This window comes from Crocodylus porosus, unplaced genomic scaffold, assembly GCF_001723895.1.
Source record: "Crocodylus porosus isolate Cpor-Errol unplaced genomic scaffold, CroPor_comp1, whole genome shotgun sequence".
Taxonomy (NCBI): domain Eukaryota; kingdom Metazoa; phylum Chordata; order Crocodylia; family Crocodylidae; genus Crocodylus; species Crocodylus porosus.
In genome coordinates this window covers 184341052-184367790 of record NW_017728886.1, presented here as the reverse complement: position 1 = coordinate 184367790, position 26739 = coordinate 184341052, and the positions used below count along the sequence as shown (strand labels likewise).

General features: G+C 41.4%; 1 protein-coding gene and 1 long non-coding RNA gene across 4 annotated transcripts in view; one reads left to right on the top strand and one right to left on the bottom strand.

Moving 5' to 3' along the window:
• DLGAP1 (DLG associated protein 1) overlaps positions 1-26739 on the bottom strand; it is a 546520-nt gene that overhangs the window by 104644 nt on the left and 415137 nt on the right. The window lies entirely within an intron of this gene.
• On the top strand, positions 11289-25668 carry LOC109317693. The gene is made up of 3 exons (XR_002103095.1): positions 11289-11375; positions 14493-14593; positions 23569-25668. It is a non-coding gene; the product is annotated as an uncharacterized LOC109317693 (long non-coding RNA).

The following is a 26739-nucleotide window of genomic DNA, read 5'->3' as shown; positions in this document are numbered from 1 at the left end:
AAGAAATTGAACAGCGCAAGCCCCAGGACCGAGCCCTGGGGGACTCCGCTGCCCACTTCCCCCCAGGTTGAATATGACCCATCCACCACCACCCTCTGAGTACGACCCTTGAGCCAATCTGCAATCCACCCGACTGTGTAGGCATCAATGCCACAGTCGCCTAGTTTTTTAATGAGGATGGGGTGGGAGACAGTGTCAAAGGCCTTGCTGAAGTCTAGAAAGACTATGTCCACGGCAACACCTGCATCCATTGCCTTATTATTTTCTCTTGTTGATGGCTAGAAAATGGTATTTAGAGGCTTGTTTTTGGGAACTGGCTCATAGGTAAAGTAAATTAGAATAATGGTCCAGGGCAACAGCAAGGGTTAATTGAGTCTAAAAAGCCTGTTCGTGGCAAAGTTTCTTCAAGGCCCACTGTGTCTGATACAGGCAAGTAGTGAGCAGACACACAGGCTGGGAAATTAAAGACATGTACCACACTGTTCCATAACATAAGATAAGGTAGCACCAGGTCATAGTGCCTAACTGCAGGGCCCTTGGGCTTTCTAGTTTTGGGGGAACAGACCAAATTAGAAGAAGACTTGTGAAGCCCAAATTAGGATATCAGCATGTGATGTGTTTGTAAAATGAAGGATTATGCTGACAGGACAGAACGTGGACAGTATGATGACCACAGAGAGATCAATCAGCAATGGTCAGAAATGAAAATTCATGCTATCTACCTATAAAACCATTACTTGAAAACATTCTAACTGCTTAAGCCACAGTGACACAATGTCTTCACTAAAAAGTTGTTCAAACTTATTGCTGTCAGCAAACTCTGTCAGTAGTGCAATCATTCCCAAAAAAGGAGTGTGAAGATTGAGATTGACAAGCTGTATGGACAAGTACCTGAAGTTTTCTTAGAATACTTGTTAAATGGGGTGGAAAAAAAGACTGTATCAAAAGGCTAACATTTAGTGTACTACTCTGTGCCAAAGTACTAAATGACTGTACTAAAAGAAACTGGAGTTTCTGTACAGTAGCATCACTGAATGACTTTTAGGGCACACTGACTGTGCAGCAGCTTACTACTACTGCACAGCAGCACTCCATCGTGCTTTATGCCACACAACGCTACTGTGCAGTAGTAACGATCTACTGCACAGTCAGTGTCTCGTGTAGATGTGGCCACTGTGTAACTAACAAGTATAAAAGGAAGTATTATCTGTAAAATACCTAAATCCTAATTTATGATCCACTGTGAGACCATAATGATATCATGAACTTCATTTATATGCTCTAATTATTCCTAAAATGTATCCATTGTTTAAAGTATTAGGTGTATAATGTATTTTATGTTACAGGATGCAAAAAACATACCACAAATAATATAAGCTGACGGGTGAAATTGTATATAAAGAAACAATACGTTATAGCTTTGGAAGGTTACATGTGCCATAAGGGCTCATAATAATTATTTTATTAATTACTAATTCAGTTAATATGACATATATTTTAATAAAGCTGATTGTAGATTCTGAGCTAGAATTTTTTTTTTTTTTAAATTTTTTTGGAGAAAATGAGAGACATAAAATCCCACTCATGTATCAATGACACCAAAACAAATCACTTGAAAGGCCTGCAAATCTTAAATCAGTCAGGACACATAGGTCTATACCTTGTCAAGTTCATGCTTTAACATCAAGCCACAATTCTGCCAAACTATTTAATCAGAGCTGCAGTTAGCTGGATGTGCTCAAGTTGGAGTACCCTCATTGTACAAGTGAAGGGGTGACTCACTGGGTCTTTCTCTGTGACGATTTGAGGACTCTTGAACCTGCTCTCTCATTTAATCCAAAATACTACTGTTTGGTCAGGTTACAAGAGAAACATACTTGATAGTGCTGGCCCTCTGGCACACATTCATTTAAAGGCACCATGGGATCTGGGTCCTTCATGGCCATCATGCCTCCTGCCATGGCACACACAACCGACATTATTTGTTCTATATGAGATGTTTTACATTTAACGTAGAAAATAAAAATGTTCTACATTATTTGTGGAATATTTTAATGGCTGGTTTGCCATTTTATGGTGTCTTAAATTGGGTACATGTGTATCACCCTTGCCATTTTTTGTCATGATTAATACTTTAATTACAGCATAAATGTAATGTGTGGAGGGGTCCTTGCAGTGATGTTGTAGCCATGACGATTCCAGTCCCCTACTCTGCTCAAGGGCTTTCAGACAACCCCCTACCCTTGCCAACTCATCATCAGAAGCAAACTCTGCAGTGCCGAATAGGTAACAGATGGGACTCAACCATGTCTTAACCAGTGCAAAACCTCTCATCTCTACTGTCATGTGCTCCAGAGGACTGTTTTATGCCTGAAGTTGACAACCCAAAGTTTGATGTGCTAGATTTTTTAGGGTTAGAAAGAAGCAGGTGCTAAGAACCACTAGCAATGAATTTTTCCTTCCACTAGTAAAAAGCTCCACTTTCTGCTAATGTGAAGCAGTGACATTTTAGTATGTAGAGCAGCTATCTCTGCTGTCTTGACCCTTATGAAGAATCATTTTAGGGTTGTATTAATTGAAACAATTACAATATTTTGATTCAGTGCAGACATCTGGAATATTATAAATATACTTCAACCATTTTCACCTGCTGTATTTACCTTTTCCTTAGCTTCTGTTTACAGCTATCACAATACACTTTAATGCATCTGTGTGAAATAAAAATTTTAGCCATCTTGCTCCAATATATTTCACATTCATTTTGCAATATATTTTTAATAATAGTTGTTTTGTTTCCTTTGCCCAGCAGATTTATCAGCATTATGTTATTTTCTGGGCCACCCTATAGACCCTTAAATATTGCATAACTGGATTACAGAAATAACTTGCATTCAATATGTAGATTCTCAATTCCAGTGTTTAAATTCTGGTCAACATACATTTGAAAAGCAGAGTTGGTAATAGGGGACCCCTAGTGGTACTTATCTGGATTTGCATCTTCTGTCTGAATAAGAATTCTGTGTAACTGTTGAAATACTAGGAGACTGAGAGACTGAAAAAGATTTACAGGTGACTCCAGCTGGAAACACACACAGATTTGATTTCCAAACCAAATATGGAAAGAAACTGTCAAATACTATATGTATATATACATACATACGCACCACACCAGACCCACACAGAACACAAATAACTGTATTACAAGAACATTTTGGATGAAAAGTCAACATTTAAGAAATTCCAGACCTTGCCAACTGAACATGGGCCCTTTGAGTGAATGCTTTAATACAATATTCAATTATACAATAATGCATTATTTTTCCCATAGAACCCCTGACTTTCATTGTACAGAATGGAAAAGCCTCACTTAATGAGTGGATATTCAATATTTTGTTTCTTCCTCCTTGTTCAATGTAGAGTTCAGTGTCTCATTTGCTACACATAATTCAAACCATGCCTGGAGTACACAGTGATTAATTTCCTAATGGACTTTTCTTTTGCCTCATGAACATTAAGTTATTTTCACAGTATACCAGGAAGTAAGTGGGTACAATGGTGGTGACTGGGAGGGGGAAGGAGGAGGAGAAAGGGACAGGACTGAGCTGCACAAAGTGATTAAAACCAAAGATATCAGATCATTTTGAGTGCCCAATTTGAAATAGCCTGATTTTCCAGAAATCACAGCATTATAAACACTTAATTTGTTCACAATAGAGGGCCCACTTGGAGGTCCCAGTATTTAATGTCAAGCAGACATTAAATAGGAACATGAAATTAGTGACCACCTGAAAAAGAAATCTTTCTAAGTGGCCTGTCTAGCATTACACAGAAGCTTCATGGCAAAGGCAGGGACAGAATCCAGATCTGTAGGGCAAGATTCAATTGTTTTAATTGTTAGACCACCTTTTGTGTTCCTGCCATCCCTGACCTCATTCACTAACTTTAGCAACATGTAAGGCAGGAGTCCTACAGACTACAGCCTCAAATACTACACGCCACTGATTTATTGCTAGAGCACAATCTATCTTGTGCACTGCATGACAGAGTACATATGATCACATAATTAAAGACTGTATCATAATATATGTGTGCTATGGAGTTGAAATAAGACTGAGCAAACCATATTAATTCTGGCATCTCTTAACTTGTGTGTGCTTGACTTTGCAAACTTAAAAAGTCAGGTGTTTCCATACATACATGAAAGGCAAAAGTTCAGTCTAGAGTCACATCAAGGCAAACTGAATATACACTGGAAGTACTAAGTGTAAACCAGTTACATTTAGGTCATGGGCAGAGAGAGCACCGTGCAAATGAAATGCATTGCATTGCTTTGGTTGTACTTGGCTGAAGATGCTACCTGTTGCAGTGTTCATGTAGCTTATCCATGTTGGCATTTAAAACATCAAAGTCAGAGAGAACTCAAACTTGGGTGCTGAGCTTTGTACTGCATAGATTAACTTTCACATGCGAGTGAATGGGAGGTTGTTGATATACAGGTTGATAACACAGATGCTAGCAGAAAGCCCTGGGGATGGCCAGTGGAAGATGACTTACCATTTCCATGAGCTTGTTTTATTTCCCTTGTAGACCATAAATTATTTGTAATGAAGAAGCAGTTTTGTAATGTCTACCACCCATCTTCATAAAACTTGGGACATTTGTCTGAAAAACCAGTGTGCTGAATAGTGTTGTATATTGCTGTGAAATTCAGAAGTATGACTTAAGATTTTGCTGAAACCTGCTTTTAATATAAGCAGTCAGTGCCAGAACTTGGAGGCAGGAACTCATCAAAGTCCAGCTTGGTCAAATTCCAAAGTGGTCTCACCCTTCTGGTAATTTATGATGGAATCCTTTAAGGTATACAAATAACAGTGATATTGGCTGATAGTTTGCTGATGTGGTTTTTTCTTTAGGACAGTAACCTTAAACAAGCCTTTGATCTTTGGAGCTGAGTGAAGAACTGAACTAATCAAGAATAAGCATGTGGACCAAAGTTTTTCAGGAACTCTGAAGAGGTTTTATACCTAGTAGGCTGTTTAGCATATGGTCCATTTATGACATTTCAAATGGCTATGGATAATTCTGAGTTGGTCACTTCAAATGGAGCTGCTGCCAGGCATGGAAGACTTATCACCTGACACCTTTTCAATGAGTGACAGAGATGTAGGATGCCTTAAAGATGACATTGATGAAATGTTGAAATTCTTGCTCAGTTGGGATGTGACAGGGAGGGCAGGGTTTGTCATAATGATGTGTTTTAAGCTGCCCCAGTATTTCTTCCAGTTCACTTCAGTGCAAACTCCACCTTGGTTTGTTGATGCTTTTGAGGACTAAGAGTTGAAGACCAGTATGGATCAGTGGCAGTATAAACTAGTGGTGTGGAAAGTCATCTAGTTGCAGGCATGATGCTGGTTGAGGCTCATCAGCTAGTCAGCTGACTGACATAGCTCAAGATCATGTGCTCTTCTGGTTGAACAGAATGTGGATGAGGGCAAAAATAATTTCTTCCATCCAGACCATGAGGGAACTATTATACTTCCCTTTTTAGTTATATGCCAGGCTTAGTACATGTTGTTCTAAAAAGGAAATGGAGCTGATTTAATACTACTGCAATTGATATTCTCAAAGGTGTAGAAATTAGTGGGAGATTTAGCTCAAAATCCTGGACAAGTTCATCTGAAACATTTTAACCAAAACAGTGACAGCTACAAAAAAACACAATGGGAAATGTAGAAGACAAACAAAAGGAATAGGAAAGCACCTAATTTTCAGTGTCATCCTTCTGAAGCTCTCTGCATTACAGTTAAGTGGAGCTTGTTACTCTTATTAATTAGCAGCTAACACGTGAAACTAACATTGTATTTATGCTAGCTTTGTTAGTACCCTGTCTGTATTTAACAGGACATCTTTAAGGCTGTACAAGCACACATACTGCCCATGACACTTTGTCAGTCACCAATTCCAGCTAGGTTTTCCACTACATGCTGCATTCTGGCAAATATGCTTCTTGATATCAGAATCTGTAAAACCACTAAGATATACAATTCATTTTTGGCTTTAAAATAACAAAATGAATTCACCCAAAGGGATACATTTCAAATTAAATGATGGGCAATTAACTGTAAAGGCATAACAAATTAAATTAAATTCCGCCGTAAGAGAAGAGAATACAGTAGGGACCTTGACCAACAGAACAGTAGACTGCATATATCCTAAATCAGGAGTTCTCAAACTCTGACCAACTGGGTACTAGGCCTGTGCGAAATGGCTAGTATTTGCTTCGGATTTGGCTGATTTGCGGGACAGTGATTCAATTCCATGATTGGAATCACTGTTCTGAATCGATTTGGCTGAATCTGATTTAGAGATTTGGCCACTGCTGAATTGGCTGAATCTCTGAACCAAACAGGCTCCAGCATCCCAGGTATAAAAAAGAAAAAAAAGCCCCACACTCACCAGCTCCTACCAGGCCGGGGGGGGTGGTTGAGGGGTAATCTCTGCTGCCCCCCACTGCCTTGAGCTGCATGGGGGGCGGCTCTGTCATGAACCCCCATTCCCCACCCACTCTCCCAGTCCCAGCATCCCCGCTCTTAAAAATAAAAAAAAAAAGCAAAAAAATAAAGCCTTGCCCCATCAGTTGCTGCCAGGCAGCGAGGCGATCCCCACTGCCCCCCATTACACTATGCTGCATGGGGGGCTCTGACATGAGCCCCCAGAAGCCCTGATGGCTGCTGCAGCAGTCAGTGAGCATGGGGCTTGTTTTTTTTTTTTTTTTAAAGAACCGGAAGCTGGGGCCAGGTGTGGCAGCCCTGGGGGGGAGGGGTTGGGAGAGTGGTTGGGGGATGAGGCCTCATGGCAGATCCTCCCACACAGCATGGGGCCTGGCAGCAGTCAGTAAGTGTGGGGATTCCCCCTACCAAGAGCTGGGAGGCTGGGGCTGGGCGGGTCAGCCAATGGCATGGCTGGGAGAGCAGGTGGGGGCTGGGAGGTGCTTAGGGGGCCTGGGGGAGCAGGCAGGGAATAGGGCCTGACAGGGGTCCCCCGCATGGTTACCTGCCCCTCCTTCTGTCCCCCCCATCCATACTTACCAGCATGGAGTCCCTGCAGCAGCAAGTAGCGACTGCCTGAATCTCCAAAGCTCTCTGAATTTTCTCAGTCGATACAGAGAGATTTGAATAGATTTGGACATTTTTATTGGTGTCCGAACTTGATTTGGAGATTCAGCCACCAAATTGGGCTGAATCTCCTCCGAATTGATTCAGCACCCAAAGCTTCGCACAGCACTACTGAGTACCATCAGTTTCAAATGATACAGCCTTAAATACCACCAGCAAATTTTTGATACACATAGGTAACAGACTATGTATTAAAACAACATTGAAACATTTAGTAATCATAAAAAACATTGTTTTATCAGTTCCTGTAGCCATATAAAACAATTGTAAATTGGAAAAAGACAGTGTAAACTAGGGGTAGGCAACATTTTTCGCCAGAGTACCAAAAAAATCTGCAATGTATACCCTGTAAAGTGCTAGAGTGCGGGCACACCAGAAAAACAAAAGTGGGCGGAGGGTACATGGCAAGACATACTGCATATTAATATAGTTAATAATCATAAATGTTGCTTCTTTTGGTGTTTTTTTGTTTTTACAGTAAATACCAGGTTTTCTAAAAATTCTAAACCCAGTGACAATAAATAAAACTTCATATTGTGCATTCTTTTTTGTTAAGCATGTTGTGATGGGGGGAGAAAGAGAGAAGAGAGGAAAGAAAGAGATGAGAGAGGGATAGAGAGAAGAGAGGGAAAAAGATGGAGGAGAGAGAGGAGAAAGAAGAGAGAGGGAAGAGAGAAGAGAGAGAGACAGAAGAGAGAGAAGAATGAGAGAGGAAACAGAGAGAGTGAACAGAGAGAGGAAAAGAGAGAGAACAAAGACAGAATAAAGAGGGAGGGAAGACAGAGACGGAGAGAGGCATGGGGAAAAGCAGACATGGGGTAGGTGCTGTGGGCAAATTGGTCCGGCTGGACCCTTGAGAAGGTGGGAGCTGGTCAGAGAGTGGCAGCCAGGTGGGGAGCAAGGGCTGCCCTGGGGATCCATAGACTTTGGCTGCAGCAGGGATGCTCAGCAGCACCGGAGATGGGGCCCAGGCCCAGCCACACAGCTCCACAGAGCCACTACCTCTGACACTGCCTGTCTGGAGCAGAACATCTGACTCAGGGGACTCCCTGCTTGCCCTATGCATGCTGGGCACAGTGCGAGCGGGGCAGAGCCCTGCGTGGGATGCCATCTGCCTGCTGTCACTGAGTGGGAAGAGGCAGTCAGCCAGCGCTCAGTATGCATATAGCATCCCGTGTAGCTCTGGTTGCAGTGGGGTTGGGGGTGGTTCCTGCTGCTGTATGTACCCTGTGTCTGCCCTGGAGTGTGAACAGCCCTTCCCCCAGCCCCAGCCGCTGCTGCCTCTAGACCTGCATGGGACACCATGTGTGTACTGCAGCTGGCGAAATGCCTCTGCCTGCCCGGCAGTGGCAGGCACATGGTGTCTCATGCAGGTCCGGAGGCAGTGCCATGTGGTGCAGAGCCCAGTGCGCAGCCTGCCTCCCCCCCGCACACAGAACCAAGGGGCATGTGGCCCCTATGCCTGCCCTGGGGTACACCCAGTGGAAGGAGCCCCCCCATCCCCGAAAAGGCCCAGGTCACCTTTGTGCTGACCTTGCCATGGGGACGTGGAGAGGCAGCCCAAGTGGAGAAAAACCCTGTGGGGTGTTGCTTTGCTCTGTACCATGCTACAGCTGCTGCCAGAGCTGCGTGGATGTTATGTGCCTGCTGCCGCCAGGCAGGCAGAGGATGCAGCACAGCCAGCACACAGCAGGCTCATGGTATCGCACGAGGTTCCTGGGCCACTAGCAGTGCAGTGCAGAACCCAGCGCACAGCTGTGGCCTGCCTCTGCTCCATGTACAGATCTGGGGGCCATGTGCCATCTGTGCCTGCCCTGGGATACACGCGATGGTGGGGAGCTCTCCCCCCACACCCCTGGATGAGTTGCCCGGGCTCTGACCATCACACCAGCCACCCCAGGGGCTTATTCACCCTATCCCCTGCCTCTGCCCCACTACCTCTGCCACTGTAGGGGCCTTGATCTGCCCCCACCTTGTCCCAACACACTTACCTACTGGGTGCTGCTTGACATGAGGTACTGTGTTCCTGGCTGTGTGCATCAGGCTGCTGCTGGGCTCTGGGTGTGTGCCACCCCTCCCTGCAGCCTTCTGCGTACCACTTGTAGGTCATCTGGATACCACCAGTGGTTCATGTACCACAGTTTGGGAACTGCTGTTCTAAATGATGCTCTCTCTTTCTCTCTCTCTCTCTCTCTCTCTCTCTCTCACACACACATACCTACCCACCTACAACCAAAGTTTGTAGGACAGTAGAAGAGTTTCTCTCTCTATAGCCAGGTAGGTATGACAGCTAGAAACTCGTGGAGACCTTGCATGATTCAGAACAGGAATTTATTTTCATTCAGAGCAAAGATTTGAACCAGGGTTCACCTCATGCCAGATGGCTGCCTTCACTACAACACAGTACAGTGCTTTATGTTTACAGGCCCCCCTTCTATATATTCAAAATATTCCAGCCAGCATAGGTGTTAGACACTTCAGAAGTGGAGTGGGGATGAAGCATGACTGGAGCCCTTGGGCCGGCAGGGGACACCATGGAGCCAGGCATTAAGCAGGCATATGAGCTGGCTCTAGGATATACAGGGTGTTTATAAAGTCCTTGTGCAACTTTAAACTTTACTAACTGTGGATGTACACATGATAGAAGCAAACCATAAACAGCAATTGAAAGCATAATTCATTAAGTTTTAACACAATACAGCTCAAATTTCTAGACTTCAACATAACTGCCACCTTTCATGATACATCATTCAATCTGATTTTCCAACTCATAGAAAACATTTTCCAGTTGAGTGATTTGATGAATTGCATTTGTGATCCTCACCCTACACATAGCTTACACTATGCTAAAAAACTTAATGAATTATGCTTTCAATTTCTGCAAATTTGCCATAGTGCAGTCATTTTGAATTTTCTTCTAAAAATAAAAAGGTACAAGAGCACACATTATTATAAGGGATGAAAATGCTCAAGAGCTTCTATACTGAAATACCAACATTGAAATGTTCTACTATCTGGAATGAAACATTTTTTGCAAATAATTTAGGATAGGATTTAATAAAGTCTAAGATTGTTAGGCATCAAAAATCCATTGAATTTCAATGGGATTTGGGTACTTGTCTTTCCAAAGCCCCTGTGTAAATGTCACTGTTAAATTTTAAGGTATACTGTTATGGTAGTAGTCACCAAACAGCTTTTGTTACACACCTGATTAAATTCTTTTTCTTAGCAGGTGAACAAGTTTTATGTCTTTGAAGAGGTGAAATTAAGTTGTTAGTTTTGGTCTGCACTATCCTTTTACAGAAAGTCCTGGTACAGAGCAAAAGTGTGCACTCTGCTTTATTCTCTGTAGAAGGAGCAATTCCTAAGACAATGTAATTTGTGGGAATTGGGATCTTGTGAATGGGTTGAGATCATGGAAGCGGGGATTGCCTAAAGGCTGTTTATGACTGCCTGTTCCTGAATGGAGGTAAGTGTATAAAGAAAACAAGTTTTACTTACACCTAGAACCTTAAGTGCTGATTTCTTCTTAATTGATAAGCAAACCTTCAAGGCCAGAGAATTCTGTTGTCACGTAGCAGAAAGACTAAATTGGTACCAGCAATGGGGCACTGGTGTTGAAAGAAAAGGCAGCACTGTGTAAGTTTGCTTATTGTTGTAGAAAGCTCATCATTTGCCTCAAAGATAGTTCTCATTATTTTTAAAGTTCATTATATTTATCCTTTAGAGTCCATCTTTTACCAAAGCCAAATTACTCCTCCTGTATTTTGGGAGAATTTAAATTTAGGTTGGAACTTATGTCTCTATTCCAAATTAAAGATAAAAAACAATGGAATATATTTTATCAGATGATGTAAAAGAAAGATAACTTCTGTTAATGAGAATCCCTACAGATTTCCTCAAGAATTAAGTGCTGGACTGAAAAAAATTACTATGATAAAAATACAACAAAACAAAAGGAAATAACTATTCTATAGTAATAAATTATTAAACCTACAGTATGCACATGCTGTCTCAGAACAGAAACATTTGAAGCAAGGAGATGTTTATTAAATATTGTATCACCAGTTAAATTCCAAATCTTAATTTTGAATATTTACTTCCTTGGATCAGATGGCCATTCATTTAGAAGCAGAAGAAAGAGCAGAAAATAACCTCTGCCTTGTTGTTTTTAACACAGCATGAAACAGCTCCTATTTTGTGAGTATGTCCTGCCTTGCTAAATGTTATAAGGAAACAATACTCATTTTTGTTAGGTTAATAGCAAGGAACGGGTGTTGTTATCACAGCAACTCTACAACTTTCAGCAAATGAAAGGCAGGGGAGATGCTGATAGGGTTTCATGCTGTGTTGCATTTTAAATCCAGATCAACTTCATACACTGGAACTATCTATTCTCAACACTAGTGCTATGTGTGAAATTCTGAATTATATCATAGCCACAGCAGTCCAAAGTTTCTTGTACAACTGTGCATCACGGCCTGCAGAACATTCACTCTATAGGAGGGCCAACATGAACCATGCTTGCTTGATTTCATTTTGATTTCACAGATACCCCCATTTGCTCAGCGTTTCAAAGATATGAAGAAAAACATAATTTCTGATGTTTCAAAGGTGCCCTTTATTTCCATCAATTACAGCTACTGTATACAGTGCCCTTAATAATTAGGAGGGATTATGTCTTTATTTCAACTCAGAACATGAATACAACAAAAAAGGGTGTTTAATCCATAATTTGTTGAATACTGAGATTAGACCTAATTCAGCTACGGCCATGATTATGAATCACTCCATATATTTAAAAAATAGGCATTTTTATATATTTTAAACAGTATTGTATCCTCCTTACTGACGAGCTATAACAGTAATGAAATCAGTACTCCCTCTGGTTGAGACACATCTGCCCTGGCAGTCCTGAATGCTCTCATAAATATACACCCTGTTGTGCCTCATTGTCCAAAAGTTTGCCAAAGTCCAGGTTCTGTCCTACCCAACATCAACTCTCTTATTCTCCCATTTTCCAATCTAGCAGCTGAAGAAATACAATGTTTTAAGTATTCTGAGTTTGTAACAACTTGTTCACAGAGAATTCTAATGGAAGGACAATCATAATGTGGAACTGAGCCAGTCAAATTACTGGTGAAGCTTTGTGCTGATTATGATTAGATAGGGGGAAAATGGATACCAGAGTAAACTGATCCTCTCATCTGAACTTGGTATAATTATATGCATGGAGAAGAGTTAGCTGTTATTTTACAGTTAAATTCTTTGTGCAGCCTCAAATGGAAGGAAAACACACACATGATCTATATGCTTGACCTAAGTATGCAAAATGAAGCTCCTATGTTAAGGAAGGTAAGAGTGTTTAGGTGATGGCTTTTGATTCATGTATCTATTATCACCACCAGTCAGAGAGTACCCATGTTCTAGCCATTTCGGCACAATAGAAATTTTTATTTTCAAAATGTGAATTGTCTAATTTTATCTACAGTTATCATTTAATCTGATGGCAACAGTGGTGAATAGTAAGCAATACATTTCTATCGCAAGCCATTTGGAAGGGTATGTTTCTTTAAAGTCACTATCTTATGATAAACTGAGACAAAAGCTCAAGAACTAATGCAAGCCTAATAGAGTGCTAGTACTGTTAAGAGTGTGGAACAGACTCCTGCAGTTCCACTAATAAGACATTATCTTTGTACTTTAGTGCATGCCTTTATTTACTTACACAAGATATTATTGAAACTAAAACCTTCTGAAGGCAATTCAGTGTAATACCGATTGCTCAGCCAATTAAAGCAACAAAGACTAGGAGACTAATCCAAGGAAACACAGGCGAAAACAATAGTTCTATCAAGGTATCATCTGCTCATTAAGGGAGTGCTGACCATGAAGTGTAGTAAGGATGACATGTTATGTCATGTTTTGGGTTCCTCAGTCAAGCCAAGTAATTTCTGGAAATCAGGGGGTACCATGTATCTACTCATATCAACCAGAAAACCAGAGCAAGAAACCATGACAGAAGACAATCTCATCTAAAACACTTTTATATTAGGTTGAGAATGATACCGTTTTAAAACAGCTTTTTAAATTATTACTATTCCTTCATTAAATACTCTACACACTTTTGATTCTCCTTCGATTTTGGAGACTGCAAGTGTGATGTTATAGTCCACAATGGGATGGGTTACATCAGTTGCAGTATTTGTGTCATTCAGATATCTGAGATTAATACAGAGTGCAGTTCACCACTTCAACATATCATTTTCACTGCTAAATCAAGCCCTAATGAAAGCATTAAAAAAGGCAGCAAAAAATCTTTACTGTATGATATTCATAGAAAATTGACAAGTTGGTGAAGTTGGGCTCTAGAAATAAAGCCCTCTCCTCTATTATTTTGGGATTTATTCAGGTATCCCTCCCGTTACAGGCTCCTCCTCTCTTCTCTGTCACCCCATGGAAACAGCCATTTATGATATTTACTTGAATCCAAGATGAGGGTTTTTTCCCCATTCAAAATGAGAAAAATAAATCATCTTGGAGTACAGCCTTGGGCAAGTGGCTGCTATGGCTGTGGCTGTGACTCCAGTCCCAACCCCAATCTGGGGGGAGAGCATGTGAGGTAGAGGCAGGAGAGGCACAGTGCAAGGTGGGGGGTCACAGGCTGCATGATGGAGCACATGGGAGATTGCACAGTGCTGCAGGGAGGTGAGGGCCGGGGAGATGGGGATATTATGTGGTGCCTGGCCTGTGGGGAGCAGTGGAGAGACCATGCAGTGGCAGGGAAGTTGCTGTGGCTCCAGCTCTGGTCTGAGGTGGAGCTAAGGCTGGAACTGCTGCTACCTGGCCAAAGCCATCATGTGCTCCATGCCTTGGGATGGAGCTAGTAGTCACAGCTGCCACATAGGGAACAAGCTGGGGGGAAGCATGTGGTCAGGGGAAGGGGGGAAAACCGCAAGGGGGACAGGCTTCAGGGCGGGCGCAATCACTGGTGGGGCAAGTGACATGGGGCCAAGGAGAAGGCTGCTTGTCCCCCTGCCACGACTTTTCCTGCTGCTTGCTTTCCCTGCCACAGAGATGGGAGGGGGATGAATTTAAGACAACAAGAATAATTAGATTCTATACATGGAAAATGACAACAAGACTGTCATTTTCCATGTACAGAATCTATTACTGGGGAGTTGTCTTAAATTCAGAGTCATCTTGGATTCAGGTAAATACAGCAGTTATGTTCAAAATGAAAGCAGAGAAAGCAAGAACTTCAGATATCTGCTTCCCTTTGGCTTGACTATATCTCTCTTTTCACTGTAACTGAAGGGTAGTCTTGCACACAGACTATGGAAGGCCCTCCTGAGAGATGCCTGTCTCTTTTCATGTATATGCCACAGGCAGGGACAGACCAGCCATTTTTCCACAAGGTAATTTTTATGTTCTACTATGTCCTGTAAATTAAATGCAGATAAGCAATGCTTCCTTCAACATTTGTTTCAGTGTGTAGCTGTCTGATATGTGACCTTTTTTTCCTCTCAATTTTTGTAAAATGTACAATAAAATAGGTTGTTTAAAGGAAAAGGCTGTTGAAATCAGTTGGTTATCTGAAGGCATTGTTAGCTGGCAAATTCATAGAAGAGCTGAATTCTGAACTCATTTCACAATACAAAGTGAAATGGGAATTTACATACTGGGGCATGGGCATAGGCAACACCATAGCAATACTAACGTACTGAAAACCTGTATCAGTAAAAAGGCAACTGATGCCCTTGGCAGGCATGCAAGCAAAGACATGCTGGGATCTGATGCATGTTCCACAGAATCACACTTCCTATTATGCCGTAAGTGCTTGTTAGGAAATGCCATTGTGTGACTGAGCATCAGATCCCATCATGCCTTACTGCAGGGCGTGCAGAGAGAAGCCTGGGATTACAATTCTGAGCTCTCCCTACATCAGCAAGTAGCAAGCTGTCATGGTTGGGAGCCCTCTCAGCTGATGGGGCTCTTAACTGTAGGGTTGCAACATGTGACTTTAAGCTAGGAACCGTCGACTTATCTAGAATCCTAGTGGTGGGGGCACATGGTGCACCCTTGAGGCTGGGAGCTAGGATCAGATGACAGGGCTCCCAGATGCATCCCAACCTGGCCATACGTTCAGTTAATGATGTGAGAGGAACTAGCCACAAAGTTATTACACATTTTTTGTGTAATAACTTTCTGGCATATTTCTTGTTTTAGCACACCATTAATTGCATTAAAGTGTGGCTGGGTAACAATTTAAGATATGATTAACTGGTTAATTATGCCTTAAGTGTAACAAGTGCCAGGCACCTAAGTGACCAAAGGAACATGACATTGCAGTTACACTGACATCAAGGGAGGAAGACAGAAAGGTTTATTAAACTGGCATGCATTATCTTAAATTCATAACCAAATTAACTTCAGCACGTACTACTTCTCTAAAGCGTGCTTGACTTAATTCAGACCATCTCATTCTTACCCAGTGGAGTCAATAGAGCAGTGGTTCTCAACCTTTTTAGACTCTATACACCCTTCAAAGAATGCCAGCACTTAGTTTTCACTAGTTTTTTGACTATGGAAAAAATAATAGAGAAATTCTTCTGTTTCAAAGAACTCAGAAAGAATTCAAGAGGGCAGAGAATGTTTTTGATACTATGAATCCCTGTTTGAAATCTCTGTTTATCTAGTGAAATGTGTAGGTGTTTGCACACCTAATATTGTGCAGCATTGCAAGGCACCATGTATTGCTGCTAAATTGTCAAAAGGTAAATATGTGCCAGTTTTATTTTATATGTAAAATATTTTCCATGACAATACAAGTGAATTAGATATTGGAATTAATATATAGTATAATATATAATATATATGCCTTTCTTTTTTTCCTAAATTAATAGCATGTCATGCTTCAACAATGATACATATTTCAGAAGGAAAAAATAAACGTGGAAGACTTTGCTGGATTATATGCAAACACTGTACTACAATATCAGGACCTGCCAAAGTGTCACAGCCTAAGGCTCAATAGAAGTACATGTCATGTTGCCAAAAAAACAAATGAAAGGAAAAAAGGTGTATAAGGAACAGCAATATTCTGGGAATATTAGAGGATACCTCTTTCTTTTCTCATGATTCCTGTCATTTATCCAGAATGGTTCCATTTGTACTGTCGTATAGCCATTGCAAGACCCTAGAAGTCATCCTCCCACTTTACTCGGCCTTGGTGAGGCCGCAGCTGGAGTACTGCATCCAAGTCGGGGCTCCACACTTTACAAAGAAGCTTGAGAGAGTGCAGAGGAGAGCCACGCGCATGATCAGAGGTCAAGAGAACAGACCTTATGAGGAGATGCTGAGAGGCATGGGACTCTTCAGCCTGGAGAAGCACAGGCTCAAGGGGGACTTGGTGGCAGCCTATAAGTATATAAGGGGAGTGCATCAGGATCTGGGAGAACATCTGTTTACCAGGGCTCCCCAAGGGAAGACAAGGTCTAACAGTTACAAACTGCTGGAAGACAGTTTTAGACTGGACGTAAGGAAAAACTTCTTTACCATCCGAGTCTCCAGAGTCTGGAATAGACTCTCCCCAGAAAGTGGTGTGAGCACCTACTCCAGATATGTTCAAGAAACGCTTGGATGCTCACCTTCCTGGGGTCATCTGACCCCAGCTGACTTCCTGCCCTTTGGCTAGGGGGCTGGACCTGATGATTTCGCAAGGTCCCTAGTGTCTATGAAATCTATGAAATCTATGCTCTTATGTTTAGTAATTAAGAGATTAGTAATAATAATAAGCAGTATTTTGTTCTTACGCAAGGCCACATCCTTACCTGGAATAAGAACTTCTGTCCATCCTTGTCCTTTGCACAGTTACTGGCTAGTAGCCAAGTTGTAAGGGTGATCTCTTAATCCCACTTGTTCCCAATGTAATCCCATGGAACCTATGGGCTCCTATACATGTACAGAGAACAGGCTCCAATGCACTGGAAATCCAGCGCATTGGAGCAGACTCAATTAATCGAGTCTGTTGGAGCATGGAAATAAATGTGCTCCAGCAGACTCTGGCATCATGTGTATTAGTGTCCCCGTTAATTCAATGAGCATTCGATGAGCTGTAGCCTGAAGTGCCTCACTGCCATTTCTCAGCATGGGGGATGCTGATACATGTGATGCTCAGGCACTTGTAATTAAAAGTGCTCACTAATAAAAGCACCCCTCCCCCTGTGCTTCCTGAAGCACATGTAAAAATGCTCCATGTTCCTAGGAAGTGGCAGATAAACTTGGAGTTTGATCTTTTGCAGTGGTTAGCAAATTAGATTCTTGCAACCTCTTTAAAGAGGGACATTTAGTAACTTGGAGAAATAGGGGTTGCAGGACAAAGAATATAGAAGACACATCAGGAACCTAATCTAGCCACAACTGCAGCATCTCTCTAAATATAGTACCAAATTAGTTTTACAGTCATAGAATCCTTTCATGTCATTACGTGGTACATTGCTGATGAACTGTGGTGGCTGTGGTAAGTTTGTAGAGGTAGAATGAGAGCACAAGTAGCAAGAAGACAAAGCAGCACCAACCAACAGCAAACAGGTAGGAGGGTGGGATGAAATGTTATTTTGATTCTGGGTGCATTGTAGACTCATCTGCAATGTAATTTCAATTGTGCTGAAAAGCGCAATACTTATCAGGAGAAACATGACCAGGTACTGATGACAATTAAGTTAGTGGGAAAATTCAGGCTGTTAAAAAGAAACCTATGAAGTGTGAGATGTTACCATTTGGAGTTTATGGTAGTTGACCCAAAGGAGGGCAGTGCTAGACATGGAGTTGTTCACAATATACACTAGAACACCGCTGGTCTGAGAAAGGAGAGAGAGAAAAGTCTGACTGACCCCTTATTATGATTGAATTCAAGAATAGATTTCAGGTAAGTGAATACCTGGAGAGAAAGCTGAGGTTAAAGGAGACTCCCACTAAAGTGGCAGTACCAAAAAACAGAGTTCTGTTAGCCATAGTGAATCAAGAGGGAATCAGCAAGCCTCCAGGGAGGGCTATTATGCTCATTAAAACCAGTAGATCAGCAGCCTACTAATGAGGAGAGAACAGTGAGATAAACTGAGGACCATCATTAGTCTGAAACCACTGAAAAGAGCCCTGAAAAAGCAACCCTATGCATTACCTGTAGCTGAGGACCTCCTACCCAATTTATCTAGAGCAAAAGTACTCACTGCTTGTAGCGTCATGAATAAGTTCTGCCATACTGAGCTAGATGATCTGTCCAGCTACCTGATTATATCTGCCAGGTGCTGTTGGATACAAATATTTTGGGGCATTAGCTTAGCTTTAGAGGTCATGTGGAGCAGGTGCTACAGGGACTCCGAGGTGTCATGGCTGGCTTTCTTCTTGTAGAAGATATCAAGTAGAAGACAATGCAAGGTCATAATACTAAGCTGCAACAATCCTAAATAGTTGCTAGGGGAGCAGTATTAGGTTGGATGAGCTGAAGCTGAGGAAAACTAAGGTTCTCTGTGTTGGACATCTGTTGACTTCTGAGGGACTCTAGCCCCTGAGAAACTGAGTGCCACTGAGAAAAATCCCAAACCAAAAGATGACAAGGAAGTCTAACAATGTATTGGAATGGCAAACAACTTTTCTAGGTTTTGTGTCTACCTATAAAAAGACTGTAAATCCTAAAGGGCCATTTACCCACAAGGATGCTCTACTAGATCGGTCAGAGATTCAAGTAAAAGTCAGAAAAGAAAATTAGGCATAATACTTCCTGAAGTATTACAATCTTGGAGATCAGGTACAGCTACAGTGTAACTGATACCACAGGAGAAGGCCTAAAACAAATTCTAATACAAAGCCAGCATCCTCATCCCCAGGGCTCTGCTTGAAAATGCTGATGCAGAAAGGAGCAGTCACCAGAGAAAAAAGGGAGCAATTATTTGTACTCTTTGGACTGGAATAATGCTATCAATTCACCTTTGAGTAAACATGTACGGGAGAAAGTTGATAATCATTCAGAAAGCACTGTATAGAACAAGGTTGTTTAAGTAAATTCATATCTTTTATTAGACCAACTGAAATAGTTGGAAAAATTATTTTTTGCAAGCTTTTGCGTACAAACACCCTTCATCAGGCTGAGGAAGCATCTGCATCTGTACTCTTTCTGGATGGAACAGAAAAGAAGCTAGAGGCCAGTATGCATGGGGGAGGCAGTCAGTGAAAATAATGTTTCCTAGATTTTGGTATCTGGGGCACACCTTTTTCTGGATTAAAATTGGTGGCACAGTTCACCCTTACACCCAAAAAGGTTTGTGTGTGTGTGCATGTGTAAAACATATAACATATTCCATTCTCCTGCCAGAGGAAATCATATCAGTGCTGATATGTACTGTTAAATAAATGACATCAGATACATCTTTCTTTAAGCAAAGCATCCGTTTCTATATCAGTGGTTCTCAACCTTTTCAGCCTCAAGGCACCTCTCCAAAACTTCTCTGAATTTTCAGGACCTTACTCTGGTGCCGTAGGTGGATTAACACATGGGCCAGCTGGGCCCGTGCCCAGGGGCCACTACCAAATCGGGGGCCCCTGGGGTCCTCATTAGCAGGGAAGCAAAAGCCACAGTTTTATACTTGGCACTTTTTTGTCTCCCAGTAGGGAGACTAAAATGGCGCCAAGTTTAAAACTGTAGCTTTTGCATTTGCTTCCCTGCGAGCTAGGAGTGGAGCCTCTTCACCAAAGGTTGTGGGGCAGGGGTGGGGCTGGGCCAGGCTGGGAGCACCACGTCTGTGGGGGGACGGCCAGGATTGGGGCTGGGCTGGAAGTGATGTGCTGTGCCTCTGCAGGCACTTGGGGGGTAGGGCATTGGGGGTCTATAGCCCCCCCAATTCATCTTAGCCCCCCTGTAGCCATTCCTCCTAGCTCTGCTGCCTGCCCACAGTGGTGTGGTGCTCCCAGCCCAGCCCTATGCAGCTGCACGGCCACATGGGAAACAGCCAGGAAGCAGCTCCCTGCAGGTAAGTGTAATAGGTGCCAGGGTGGGGCGCTAAATGGAGCCCTGGGCAGCTCGTCGTGGAAGGAAGACAGAGGGGGCGGCTGCCTCGGGGTGATCAAGAATGGGGGAGGGAGGAAGTCCTGTGTGGGGCAAGTGTGTCTGTGCATGTGTGTGTGTGTGCACGTACCCATGTTCACGGCAGGGAGAGTGTGTTTGTGTGTGTGTCCATGTGCAGAGAGTGAGTGAGAGTGGAGTGCACGCCTGTGTCTGTGTGAGTGCCTGTGTATGTGCATGTATGTGTGTACATTTGGCTGTGGTGGAAGGAGAGGGGATCAGGGAGAAGAGGCAGGCATGCCCCCCTGGCAGAGTGGGGTCCACCCTGCCTCCCCAGCCAGCACTAGGGGAGGAAAGGGCCCCTCCCCCCTACAGCCCAGCTCCGACAGCGGGAGGGAGCCTTCAATTTTGTGTTTGCTCAGGGCCCCAGTACACCTTAATCTGCCTCTGCCTGCTGGGCTCTGCTCTTTCCACTGTCCCTGGTGGCCCCTGGTTTGTGCCCCTGGTCTGCCCCCTAACTCCTGCTGCTAAGACTGCTCCTGAAAGGTCTCATATACCTACCATCACCACCATGGCAGCTACTGCCAGGTCTGGGAGTGTGAGAGGAGTGGAGGGAATAACCGGGGCTGCAAAGCATGGCTTTGTTTGCACATCTATCCTCCTACCAGCTAGCAACACAGCGTGCTGTTCATGCCATGGAGGTGGGGGGAAGGAGGGCTGGCACAAGGGCTGCCTGTGGTGGGGAAGACAGTTTAGTTTTACAAATCCTTTCATAATACAAGACCTCACATGTGTTATTTATAAACAGAGAAGGGCCTCATCTTAATGGAGAATCCATAGTGGGGAAGGGATTGTTCTTATCTTCAACAGCATGGGTCCCTTCACTGGTGATAGTGGAGGCTTGGCAATATAGAGCCTGCCCTTTCACTCCCCACCTCCAATTTGGGGTCTTTTTGCAGTACCCAGATTAATTCTAGTAATTTGAGGGCAGTCCTTAGTTTTATATAAAGCTTGGGGCCTCCTTCATTCATATAAGCAAAGGGGATGATCTAGTCACAGGTGAATATCAGTGGGTCGCACCTCAGACATGTACAGCTGCTTTGAGAGAAGAGTAAATCTTTGCAGCAGTGGCAGCACCTTTGTTTCCCAGTATATACATTTTTTTAGTACACAATGAATAACAAATAATCCCATATGAAGAGACTGCCCAGAAATTGTATTTTAAAAACTTTTTTATATCAGCCCTATTTTCTAGAGGGAAAAGAAAAAAAAAAGGAAAGTGACATTCTAAAGACTCCTGCAGGTCTCAGAAGGAGTACAAGTCTCTTTTTTTCCCTTTTAACTCACCACTTAGGAAACTTTTCTTACAGGGAGACAGGTAAAAGCTTAAACCTTGATCAGAGATTTAAGCTTTCATCAGCACCAGAACTACAACAGCTTAGAGTTATCTTTTTAAAAGACCTCATAAGCTGGATTCCAATGGATTTATTCCCCTGATCTCCCCTCTTCTCATTGTAAAACCATCTATAACGAAAGAAAAGAGCAAGATACTTCTGTGACACTAGCCACATGAAAATGATGGATCAGTTCTACAGTGCTGGCAGCTGAGAGCATTCAGCACCTTTCATGATTAGGCCCTAAAACAGCAAAGCCTTCAATGCAAACTCCTTAAAGAAAAATCTAGCTAATTTTGCAGCATGGCAGAGAACACACAACCGCAATTTTGTACTTAAATAAAAAAAGTGTCTATTAAACATACTGGGGAAAGAGCAAGTGAGGGGAGAGAAAGAGAATAAACCAACTCACTGCATCTTATTTGATGAAATGTAATTGCTTTACTGCTGTTGCTAATGCAGCTGTAGTCCTCACAAGTTCACAAAGCCATTTAAAGGTTTTGCACCCCACAGCCACAATTATCTACCATGTGCACTATTTTCCATTCACTATTTACTTCTGATTTTTCAAGACAATGATGAGACTGTTTTGATGACTTCCCATATTTGTGTATCTACTTGAGGGGAACCTGTGATTCATCAGAACCAGCAAACACATTTTTAAAGATATTAGATCACTGCTACATTATTAATTTTTTTTTTTACTTAAAATGTTTGAGGGAACACATTTTTAAGTGCAACTTCTTTGTTTAATGTAGACATGGCCCATGGGTGCCTCAGAAACCTAAGAAGCCACTTCTATATCTCAGTAAACACATGTTAGGGCAAGAGTAGACTAGTAAAAGTCATGTTTATGACCGCTTTTCTCTCTCTATTGCATGCCCATGTAGGAGCAATAAAACGTTTTTGGGACAAGCTCTTTTTTGAGTGATTGGCTACATTTCTGTTTTGCAAAATGTATTCCAAGCTCCCTTGGTCTCTTGGCAAAGCTCTCTTGGTTTCTTGGCCATCTGACCTCAGACCATCTGCACATGAGTTTTCTGTACAGAAAATTCAGTGCATTAATTTCATGTGTAGATACACGAACATGTAACAACTCTACAATATTGCATAACAAGCTGACATGACGGTAAATATAAGTCTGTTTTGCCATGAGTAAGTGTTCTGATATGGTATAATTCTTAAGTGTAGACAAGGTGCAAGTGAAGGGTGGAGTAAATATTAAATATTAAGCATTAGATGGATGAAGGAAAATAACCGAGAACTTCATGACTTAAGGACCATAGTCAATTTCTTTCTTGTAAGGAGAATAACATATCGCCTTAGTTATGCATCACTGTTTTATTGAAGGGGCAGTCAATAGTTTGTATGGACTCTTTACTTCTTTACAGTAACATTCAAAAGAAAAATGTAATTTGAATGCAAAAAGGGTGTATCATTTGGCCTGATCTGGTTTCCTTCAGAGTAATTGGTTAGATTCCCATTGGCTTTAATGGGAGTTAAATTACATCCATAACAGCTTGAATTTGACCAAGCTTATAGCCAAGGTACAATAGACAATCAGACAGAGTATTAAAACAAAACCTGTACAGAAAAACAACTACTATAATACCCACATAAACATATTTTATTCTAGTCCATTTTTTTACAATATTAAACTTCAGATGACTTACAGGCAAAATGCCAAGTAAGAAGTAACCCTTCTTAAGGATACAACAATGTGACAGGCTTCAACTGATTCTACTCTAAGGTACAAATTGCTCTTCATGTTCTATATTAGGTTGAGGCTATAATATTTATTTAAAGTCTTTTTGCAGTAGCCAGATTAATTCTAGTAATTTGAGGGCAGTCCTTAGTTTTATACATAGCTTGGTAATTCTTGACTACACTGGAAGCATTTAAAAAAAGCACATAATACTAATGATTTTTTTTTACATAGATCATTTTGCCAGGCAGGCACTTTACAAAAAAAAAAATTCAAGACTATGGCTAACAGACTTCAAGGAAGCCAAAAAAGAGCAAGCAATTTCAAAGGCAAAACATCCTGACTGGCTTTAAAAGAAAGTCTGTCAATATCAATTTTATTAGAATATTGCCACAATTTATCTTCTTTGGGGAAACTTCCTAAGGACACAGAGACCTACATTTTAACACAATTTGAAAAATCCTTACAACAAAAGGGATGATTAATCAAATCAAGTCTCTCCCTTCCCTCCTGCCAATGACTTAAAGTTTCAAGACAGAAAACAGGAAGTATTTTGTTTGTTTGTTTGTTTGTTTGCAGTGGGACAGAACAGGAGACACTGGAGGGATTAGTAGGATTATTTATTGCTATTTCTTCATTGATAGTCTATCTTAATTTATCCTTGATCTGAATGCTAGAAATTATTTTGATTAGATGAGTTACTGAATTTTAAATGGAATGCAATTTTAGTGCACTCCAAACTGACCAAAATCAAATCCAATACAGGAAAGCAATTTCTAAAGACCCTAATATATAGCCACTCAACCCATCCAGAGGAGATTTAGGCCAGAACAAAGCTCTCAGTTTTCGAATAAAATGCCAGTATCTGCTTCTAATGTCCTTGATGAAGATCTAATAAGATAGCTATTTTTTCTTTCTTTACAGAAAATAGTATTAGACATTTTCTGCATCCTGGTGTTTAAATCCTGTTGTCTTGTTATTACAGAGTATGAGATCAGCGAGATGAAATGAGTACTGATATATTTCAATATATAGGCATAAATACAGTAAATTATATTTTGATGTCATTACCTTATCACTTGTTTTTAAAGGCATGGGGTTCTGTGCTGCTGCATTCCCTTTGGGTTTTTCTTTTATGTTATCACAAAAAAGGGAGATTTTTAGCTTTGAGAACTACTTAATAATGTATGCACCCAATAGTCCACCAAAGCTTCAAAGGGCCAATTATGGTTATGGACTGTTACATAAATACAAGTTTAGGAGGCTTGAAGATGTGTAGTATGTATGGTCTCTGGTAAATAAATACGGACTATTGGAGTTCTGAAATTGAAGTTACTAACATGAAGAAATGTAATGGCTTCAAATGAATTGTTCTAGTATATAGAGGCCTGCTGGTTGCTGGTGCTCATTAAATATGATTACACAATTTGTGATTCAGAACAAAAGCCCTCCATTGTTTCAAAGAGCAAACAAACCTTTTAATTAGTTTTTGGAATGTATGACAATATCTAAAAGTGTTAACATTTTTATTTGCAGGTGATGCAAAATTATTCAGATTAATAAAGGCTAAAGAGGATTATATGAAACTCCAGAAGGACTTAAATCCAAGTAATTGGATAACACTATGGCAACTGAACATGAATACTAAAAATGCAACATAGTGTATGTGCACACTGAAAAGAAAAGTCTGAATTATGCTTACATATTGATGGAGTCCACATTAACCATAGCCAATCAGGAAAAAGATATAGCGGTAGACAGTTCAGTGAAACCATCTGTTCAGTGTGCAGCAGTTAAAAGTGAACAATGAGTTGGGCTGTATTAAGAAAAGCACAGAAAATAATACTGCAACTATGATTTCATTATATAAATCTAGGGTACATCTTAACCTTGAAGTTAGGTTTAGTTTTGGCCATTGTCATCATAAAAAGGATACAGTAGAAATCAAGAAGGTTAACAGAAATGGCTATAGTTGGGTGTTTTTTAATTTGCTTTGAGAACTGCTTAATAATATATGTAGCCAGAATAAGGTAAGATTTTCATGTAAGATGAACCATTTGAATGGTTCTCTGTTTAATTGTAATAGTCATCCAGGGTCAGGTCAAAGTATGTATTTGCTGTAAAAATCAGTGTTCCAGAGCTGAGGGCTACTTGGCTGTGTACAGTATTTCTTGACAAAGACCTATATCATCCCTCTGCTAATCATCTAGTAACTGGAAATGGTCTTGTTCTTATTATTTGCTTTGCTTCACATCAGAGGCATACTTGGGCTTTTTGTGTGCTGGGCAGCAGTGGTGCACAGGGCAATGTCAGTGCAGCAGCTGCTGGTTTTTTGCATCCCTTCCTAACTTGATGCCCAGAGCTGGTGCCCCGCTCACCCCACTAGCTAAACTCCACATAACTATAGCCCGGCTTTAGTAGGGGAACTTGTTTCCTTGAGATAGGACTTCTGTTATTATAACACTGCAGATACCTAGTCCCATTTACAGTTCAGGACTAGTAAAGAAACTGCAACAAAATTTACCCTGGAAGGCCACTGACATAATGTAAATTTCATATTTCTTTATATCAAAACCCTCCCCATCAACCAAAGCAAGCAATCAGGCCACAAACCTATAACAATACATATAACCAGTTGATATAACAGCTTACGCCACAGTGACCTTATCTCTGTCTCGATTCGTTGGTTATATCATCTTATATTTTCTCAGTTTAGGCTCTGACCCTGTTAATACTTATGCACGTCCTTCATTTTGTTCAGTAAAGTAGGGCTGTTGATTTTAGTGAGAGATTGCACATAAGTGAAGTACATACTTATAAGACTGCGTAAACCTGTGGAGTCAGAGACTATTTGACTGTGTTTGTATAAAATTTTATACAATAAGATCCCCTTTGGACTGGGGCTTTGGGTGCTGTTGTAATAAATGCTGGCACTCAAACATGCATAGAGGTAAACCCACACATTCCTGTTCCGATGAAAAAGCCTATAATCAAACCAAACTGTGATTTCGGATTCCATTCAAGATGGCTTTGTGCTGCTGATCACATCATGATGCACATAAATTAACATAAGCCTGTATGATGCATGCAGGGTAGAGGAATTTATTGCTGAACAAGACCGTCTAATGTTTGTTTAAATACATCCCACACAGACCTATGTAAAAGAGCCAGATTACTTTCTTATTTTGTGAGAAAAATTTATAATAAGCATATCACATTGACTGTGCCGTTTGTATCACCCATATATGACTGAATCCCCCTGAAAGTTAAGATTGTAAAACTAACTGATTATACACGAATCCCTAATATCATCTTCTCAAGCAAAATCCATACTTCCTCCAATTTCCTCTTATTCTGTCAAGCCCATAACCATTCTAATAATCTAACAGAGTATCATATAGCTAG